This window comes from Lathyrus oleraceus, chromosome 6 (assembly GCF_024323335.1).
Source record: "Lathyrus oleraceus cultivar Zhongwan6 chromosome 6, CAAS_Psat_ZW6_1.0, whole genome shotgun sequence".
NCBI lineage: Eukaryota > Viridiplantae > Streptophyta > Magnoliopsida > Fabales > Fabaceae > Lathyrus > Lathyrus oleraceus.
Window position 1 is genome coordinate 279,251,863 of NC_066584.1, and position 8,349 is coordinate 279,260,211.

General features: G+C 31.8%; 1 non-coding gene across 1 annotated transcript; it reads right to left on the reverse strand.

Moving 5' to 3' along the window:
* Positions 1 to 4,288: 4,288 nt before the first annotated feature.
* On the reverse strand, positions 4,289 to 4,360 carry TRNAT-CGU (transfer RNA threonine (anticodon CGU)). The gene has a single exon. It is a non-coding gene; the product is annotated as a tRNA-Thr (tRNA).
* Between the last annotated feature and the right edge of the window lie 3,989 nt (positions 4,361 to 8,349).

Genomic DNA, 8,349 nt, shown 5'->3' on the forward strand with positions numbered 1-8,349 from the left:
AGAGAAGTGATGAAACATATCGTAGCATTACCAAATAGATGAGATGGATATGAAAAAAAAACAAATTTGAATGATCAATGTATAACAACCTTATTCTAAGAGTACTTAGGAAAGAATTTTTTATCTAAATAACCCAAAATTTCAAATTTATTCTTTAAATGATCTACTTTCCCAACTAGTTTTCAAAGTAACCTAATTTCAAACAAAAAATTAGAACGTAGTGTTGTTGGCAGACCAATTGGCGACTGCCTTTAAAATTAAAGATTTGACACCAATTAAATCGGCGTATCCTATAGGCCTAGCCAATTCAATTGACTCCTAGATTTAAAGAGGAGGAGTTGTCACCAATTGATCTGGCAACAACTCTATGTTCCAATTTTTTTTGTAAAAGTTAATTTATATAAAAAAATGAATAATAAATATTAATATTTAATTTAAATATGATTACATATGATAATATTTTTAATACTAATGATGATGACCGAGTTGATCATATATGCCACCGGTTTCACCCCCTTGGATATCTTAATTTGTTGTGCTCGTTGTTGATTCAACCCAAGTGTCTAATATATTTGTTGTGGGTTTGATTATTGATGGGTCAGTAATTTTGTTGGACAGGAGTTGTGAGTAAATGGTCTAGTAATTTTGTGGGGGGTTAAACGTTGAAGATTTTTGTGTGTTAGTGGTTTGGCATGGGTTGTATAAATACCAATCTTCAGAGAAAAACCCAATTATAATTCATATGCTCCAAGCCATATAATTATTAGTTGGTTTACATTTAGTTTGCATGATAACGTCTGTTAAGACTCATTGACGGTGGTGTCTCCATTTACGACAGTCAACTTTATCAAAGTATTTCCAATCATTAAAGGCCCATTGTTCATTAATTTTACATTGATGTCATTGTATGAGATACATCGAGGATCTGGGATTTGTTGATGTATGTCGAACTACGATTTCACATGGTCACTATGCTGCATCTCCACAGTGGTGAACCTGATGATCCATATGCCCATAAAACATCATCTTACCATAGAAAAATCACACAAGGAATATATAACACCGACACTTCCTCATACCATAGCCAAAATTCCAAAACATCACAACATTGAAACATGCAACAAACATATGTCTACCAAACTCCACAGCAACCATTTATTCCTTTTGCCAATGAATCATTCACACTAATGTCGACATTCAATCGACCAGACCGCTCACCAATAACCCATCAACACAGCCTAACTACATTGACGTGGGTCATGAACTCAGTTACAACAGCACGTTTATGCAAACACAAGTCTACTTAGAAATGAAAGAACTAATTAGGAAATCTGGTGATGTTCCTGATACCTCAAATCCTCAAACACCTAGGGTGAATCAACAACGGGTGTAACAAGTTAGCGTATCTAGAGAGCTTGGAATCGGTGACATGTATGAATAATCTGGTCGTTATCATTAAGATTAAAAATATTTAAATTACATATTAATATTTTTTATTCATTTTTTTATATAAATTAATTTTTAGAAAAAAATTGGAAGATGGAGTTGTTGCCAGATGAATTGGTGTCGACTTTTCCTCTCTAAGCTCAGGCGTCACTTGAATTGGCTAGGCCGATAGGAGGCGTCAATTCAATTGACGTCAACTCTTTAATTTTAAAGGCAGTCGTCAATTGAGAGAAATATTTTAGTTGTCCCAAAGTTTTAGTCAATTATACCAATGATTACTTTATGCAAAACAAACAAAAGAGGCCTTAAAAAAAGGAATTTTACTGGTCATATATATATATATATATATATATATATATATATATATATATATATATATATATATATATATATATATATATATATATATATATATATATATATATATATATATATATATATATATATATATATATATATATATATATATATATATATATATATATATATATATATATATATATATATATATATATATATATATATATATATATATATATATATATATATATATATATATATATATAGACCTTATAAAGTTATATACTCTAAAATTGAAAATCTCGTTAGTATGAGAAACAATCTAGGAAGAGAGAGGGGTGAATTAGATTTGATGGAGTTTTCTTATTTTTATGAAAAATTTCTTATAGTTTTAGTTTTTCGAAAATGAGTGATAGGTTGCAACTTTTAAATAAATAGAAAGTGAAAAATATTAAAAGCACCATATTAAAAGACACACAAGAATTATTAAAGTTTCCCTTCGCAACCAATGATACATCTAGTCCTTCTACTCCTTGGAGGAATTTTCATTATGTTTAGATTCTTGTACAAGTATTCACCAAGACTTCTATAAAATCATATAATACATACCCAAACACTAAACTCTATGATGTACTTTGAATCACCTCAACTCAAATAACATTTTTCACAATCACCAAACACATTGATGATCCTCACCAAACACTATGGTGAAAAAGCAATACACAATATTTTGTAAATGATTTTGAATAATATTTGTCTTGGTTTGAATTCCAAGTTGAATGATTTAATCTTCTCTATCTATATATCTCAATTCAAGATAATATCATTTGAGTGCTCAGATTCTGGTTTGAAACTTTTATAATATTTGAAGATTATGCATGATTTTAAAACTTTGAAAGAATAACGATGAACACTTTTAAAACATGTTTGAAGTGTAAAAATGATTTTTATTAAAGAGGTAAATTGTGTTTCTGATGTATAGACACTCATATACATCTTAAAACTATCCCTTTGAAATGATGCACATGTTTAAAATTGAATCATGAAACATTGCAATGAGTTACAAGTATTCTGATCATGAAAATATACATTGCTTCAACCTGGTAGTCGAATACCAATATGTGACAGTCGACTACCACTGTCCCAACGTTTACCACCACTTCCATAACTCAAAATATGCAAGTTTTGACTTGTCAGTCGACTACCACTTCTTGGTAGTCACTACTACTTTCCCCTTTTGTCTAAAAGTGACTTTAAAAAAAATCAAAGCTTCATGTATTTGAATTTATTGTGTTTAGAAATTTTACAGATAAAGTGATATTTTTGAGCCTCCAAAGTGATACAATATGAATTGTAATATATACTTTGATCATGATTAATCATCTTATTTTTCACTTGGTATCTTCATCATTGATAAGCTCTTGACATCAAAAAATTTATTCTTTATCTTCTTTGATAATTGTTGTTGACATCAAAACTAAATTAGATAGAACATCTTCTTCACAATCTCCCCCTTTTTGATAATGAAAAAAATACATTTATAGGACATTTTGTTTGACATTTGATATTCTACCTATCTTATATATATCCCCCTAAGTGGGCTATTTATTTTTATTTTTTATACAAATTAATAAAAATTCCATAATATTTATTATAATTACAATAAAAAATTATATTATTTTAAATATAATACATTTTTAATTACTATATTATTTTTTATAAATATTATAATATATTTTTAAATACAATACATGTCTAAATTGTATAAAATAATTCTCAAATATTAAACATGTGAGAAACTAATAGAATATGAGAAAATTGTGAAGTAAAACACAAAATAATTAAACATTAATTTGATTAAATTAATGTATAATATTTAAAAGAAAAAGATTGAAAATAATTGAGATAAATTTTAGCGAGGTGAGAAAAATTAATGTGCTATTTTGAAATGAGACAATATAAATATTAATATAATTATTTTAAAATTTATAGTTATGCAAGTCTAACAGACTACCCACGACCCATACAGATGGATCTTAATGAATAACGAATTTTTTAGATTTGAGATAAAAAGTCCTAAAAAATATGATCTATAATTTTAAAGCCCAAACGCTATAATTTATCGAGCATGACAAATCGGATCATATGAGCAGTCCATTTTAACAGCTCTATGGTTGACCCTAGTAGAATTCTATGAGAACCCAACTCGCCTAATTTTTTTGGATAAAAAAAAAGAATATAGATTTTATGAGGTAATTGGTTTTCTCGAGTTTATTGGAATTAAAAATATCAAATTATAGGCTTTATGGTGATAATTGTTCAAATATTATAATAAAAAGTAATATACTATAAATTAAACATATCAAAGTATTATTTTAAAAACTATTCCTTTCATCCCACAATATTTATCGTAGTTCATCACTTCATAAAAATTAATAAAAATAAAAAAATTTACTAATATATATATATATATATATATATATATATATATATATATATATATATCATGTGCATTATATTAATAAAAATGTCAAATAAATGAAGCTCCCAGCGAGGATTGAACTCGTGACCTTTCCCTTACGAAGGGAACGCACTACCACTATGCTATGGAAGCTGTATGATCATATAAATTTTATTCATAAAATTTAATCATATTATTTTTGTATATAATATTTGTATATATAATATATATGTATATCATATTATTTGTCAGAAAAAAAGTCATGGTCATTAAAGTTGGACGGTTTGTGCCCAAAGGATAAATGATTGATCGCGACTTTATGAGTCTATCGGGGTACTAACTGCAAGTGCACAGTCTAATCGCGTAGTTTTAAAAGATATCGATCCCACAGGGACTTAATGAATCGATCTATCGTTTTTCTAGGGTTACTGCGTAAAGCTAAGGCGGATGATACTTTAGTGATTAGGGGGAAAAGTAAAACTAAATTTAGATCTGGATTAAATATCAAATAACATGGATATCGGTATGTAGTTCGTCGTAATTAGGGAATCAAATCTTCGTTGGTCTTTTTCTTAGTTTTAAAATAAGTCTTTTCAGTAGACACTATTAATTAAAAGTCTTTTCCTCAAAATCTCGCTCTGTTGAATTAGACTATGACTTTATAATTTAACGTACGCTCTCACTATTTCGTCAAATCTAAAATCACTTTTTGAAAATATTAGAATCTATAGAAGCTCTTTTTGAGAAAATACTAACCGTTTAAACGCCCTCGTCTCAAACTCTCGCTCTGTTGACTTAGACTATATAATTAAACTTAAATGCTTAACTCTCGTCCTCACATTTAACTTTTAATAATTAATTTTTGAAATTGATTAGAATTCAATTAACCTTAAAAATTGCTTTCGCCCTGATTTAAAGTTAATGTTCAATTTACACTATCCAGTTAAAAGCTCAATCCGTCGTTCTATTGATTTTAACTTCTTTATGTCTTTTACTCTCGTAAAAAAACCTTGGTATTAACTTTGTAAATTGAGACCAGAAAAAGAGTGACTATATTTTGAAATAAATTTAAACCAACTCAGTTTTGATTCCTTTATTCAGCTTACTTTACATACCGATATCTAAATTACTTAGCCGGACATGCTAAACACGCATAAACAATAATCATGCATAAATACGGCCATATCAAACAAACAATATATATAAACAGCGGAACAAAGCATATGTAAATTAAAACTATAAATCAATTAATTAATGAACCTGTAAAAATACTAGAATTCTGGATTTCAACTCCTAGCTTCGATGCTCGAACACTCCACCACAAGTCGGTTGGATTTGTTCTTCACAATTCGCGATCAGATAGGCAAGTAAAAACAAAGAAATAAAATACTATGATCTAACGTAAGGTTAGATCCAGTAAAAATTACATAATAGTTTCCGGTGTAGAAACTATCGTGAGAAAATAAATTGAATGCTTCGGAAATTCAACTAGAAAAAAAAAGAAAATAAAATGCTTGGAAATTAGAATGCTGGAAAATTAGAAAGCAGGAAAAATATTGCACGGAGAAGAGAGACTTCAATTGGCTTTCTTTTGGTCTATTTATGTTCACCCCTCCAAATAACCGTTTCCTTGAATTGGTATTCCGTCTGGTTCAAAGTGTGCATGAGAAAATTTAAGGAAAACGTTCCTTCCGTTACGCACATAAAGGCCAAAAAAACAGGAGTGGGATGTGTGACGTCCGTCACACTATGTGTTACGGTCGTAACACTAGGTTTAGGGGCGTGACGCTCGGCACGTACTTGTGGCGGTCGTCACAGCTATTTTCCCTGTTCCAAGCGTGGGCTGGGCTTTGGTGAGATGCTTTTCCTAGAAAATCCTCTTTTTGCACCCCTCTTCTTTCTTTTTCACACGTGCTTTAAATAATGATACCTGAAATAAATAAAAAGAAAATACCGAGTAATATCGAATAATATAAAATAAATTGAATCAAATAACGATATAATTTAATAAAATAAAGTCCAAAAATGTGATATAGTTTCATGTTATCAAACTCCCCCACACTTAGACTTTTGCTTGTCCTCAAGCAAGATACAATGTAGAAATCGATTTAAAATATTAGCCAGATGAAATTTCCAAACACACATCAATTCGCAATAGGTTGCAAGTAAATCTCGTTTAGAAATAACCTGAGTTTAATCTTAACATCAAAAACTACCGTAACAACACTAGATAACCTCACCTTATGCAAACCAGTTCGAGTCAAGCTATTATAGCTCAGCCTAGTTCTTTTACTCTTATTTCACCCGTTTTCATTCTAGCGAAATCACATTAAGCCCTTTATCTTTTCGCGCACATAGTGGAGTAACCGGTTAGCGATTCTGATCCCCTTTTAGTTAGAAGTTTTGGTACATAAGTTGGATAACTTCTTTATTTAGTCTATTGCAAATTGCGGGGGATCGGACCGTAGTCCGCCCTACCAAGTTCAGCACCAGAAACCGCTGAACCAACTCACAATGGATCGTTCATACCATGTTTTTGTAGGGTCCGCAACCTTTAGATTAAATGATCGGGTAAGGATCACCTAACTTAATTAGTGCATTTCCTGATTTTTAATATGTTGTTTTGGGAATCATTCACTTATGTTCATCGGTTCTCCACGTAGTTTGCTATTAAGATGGTGACGACTTCTCGTATAAACTACTAGGGGTTACTATAGAACTAAAAGTTCAAGGGATTGGTATAATAGGTACTTAGCCTGATCTAACATGCTCAGGTTTTTAGAGTGTTGGGGCGGTAATAATTCTGTCTTAATTTCACTCAAGTTTTATAAAATAGGCAACCTTTATACTTATTGAGTGTGTTAAATTTTGTTATGGCTCAAGAAAATTGAGGGAAGTAGATAATAAAAAAAATTCACACTAGGGACTTGACTTAAAATAATTTAATTTTTTTTTAATGAAAGGGAAATAACATACTTGAAAGGGAAATATTGAAAGGGAAATAAACATAATTGAAAGGGAGTTTTCCCCCCTACACTTAAATGAAACATTGTCCCCAATGTTTAAGAAAACGAAAGAAAAGGAAAAAAAAAAAGGAACCCAAACTCAATTCTGCCTGCGTCCTCTTGTTCTCGGACCCGGTGATCGTTGACGTACTCCCAAGTCATCCAACCTGTTAAGCAAGTCAGTGAACCTCTGGTCGGTTATTGCATTCCTCTCTTCTTGTTGTTGTTGCATCTGGAGCATCAGTTGCATTACTTCGTTATTCTGCGCATGCATGGCATCAAGCCGTTGGGCTTGATGTTCAATAGCATCCATGAAGTCATCATTTGTTGCGGGCCTTCTTCTTCTTCGACGTCGGGAGGATGGACCAGGCACATTATCGGAAGGATTATGTCGGACCGAATGTTGTTCAGGACCTTGATCACCTTGCTCCATTTCGTCAAACTCGTCTGGGGGCGGGTTTGCTTGTGTAGGCAAGGTAGGTTCGGGAGCATTCAGATCGTAGATGAATCTGTTGGGGTTAGTAACATCGGTGAGCGCAATGTTGGGCAAAACGACGCTTGGGACTTCGTGGTTATTCACCATAAGATAATACTTCCCTCCTACCCTATTTTTGATTAAGCGGTTGGAGCGACAATAGCTGATATCCATAAACAGGGGTGGCAAAGATTGCAAATTTTGAAGTCGGTCCCCTAGATTTAAACTGAGTGCGATGGTGGTTATTAATCCTCCAATCACAAAAGGTTGACTGCCTCAAGCACAAAGGGTACGGATATGGTGAAGTAAGAAAGAGGCGGCGTTTACCTTTGTATCGGCTGAAAAGATGTAGTGTAGGAAGAATAATTCTTTCGCGTTGACTTTACTGTTGTTGGCTCTTCCAAAGATGGTATTTTGCAAAATACGGATAAAATACCGGATAGTGGGGTTGTGTATGTGCGAAGCAAGTAAGGCATCCCAATTGGTGGTTTCCACACCGGATATTTTTCCAAAAAGGTCGAATGCGTTCGTGTTCCACTATGAGTTTGGAGGGATTCTTGGGTGGACGTGGTCTCCTACAGGAAAATGTAGCATGGCACTCAACTGGTCCTGAGATAGTGAGTACTCAGTGTTGAACATACAGAATTTTGCGGTACCGGTTA